The following is an 879-nucleotide window of genomic DNA, read 5'->3' as shown; positions in this document are numbered from 1 at the left end:
ACCCTGTTATAATTCATGCAAGATAATTATCTATTTTAGAGTCTATAAAAAGCATAATTTACTCAGCAAAAGAAAAACGAGCTCATGAAATAAAATCTAGGAAATCCAAACCAATTCTAATCAATTGGTAAGCAATACAAATTTTGTTGAAATGACTTTTATCATATATCAAAATAATATGAACACAACTATATCTTTAATAATCAGAGATTAAAGCTTATCCTTAATCTTTATCTTTCTTTCCTTGACTTCATTATAATGAGATTAAACAAAAGCTTCTTCAAACTTTAATCTTCCCAATTTAAGCCACTTCTGGTTAAGCAAATGTCACACTTTTCTCTTTTCATTTACAGGGTCGCTTCCCCTACCCCACCCAGACTCTTTGCAGTTGCACACTGCAATAGAAGTAGAAATGTTTCGTTCTTGTAAGTCTGTGTACTGTTTGATGATTATCTCTTTCCTACTTTTAATTAATTGCCTTCTTCCTAAACTTTTTCTTCTTCTTCTTTTTTTTTTTTTTTTTTTAATACTTTAAGTACTGGGATACATGTGCAGAACGTGCAGGTTTGTCACATAGGTATACACGTGCCATGGTGGTTTGCTGCACCCATCAACCCATCATCTACATTAGGTATTTCTCCTAATGCTATCTCTCCTCTAGCCTCCCCACCCCCTGAGACTCCCTAGTGTGTGATGCCCCCCTCCCTGTGTCCATATGTTCTCATTGTTAACTTCCAATTGTGAGTGAAAACATGCGGTGTTTGGTTTTCTGTTCTTGTGTTTGTTGAGAACGATGGTTCCCAGCTTCATCCATGTCCCTGCAAAGGACATGAACTCATCCTTTTTTATGACTGCATAGTATTCCATGGTGTATATGTG

This window comes from Papio anubis, chromosome 8 (assembly GCF_008728515.1).
Source record: "Papio anubis isolate 15944 chromosome 8, Panubis1.0, whole genome shotgun sequence".
In the NCBI taxonomy this organism is placed as follows: domain Eukaryota; kingdom Metazoa; phylum Chordata; class Mammalia; order Primates; family Cercopithecidae; genus Papio; species Papio anubis.
This window is presented reverse-complemented; position numbering follows the sequence as displayed.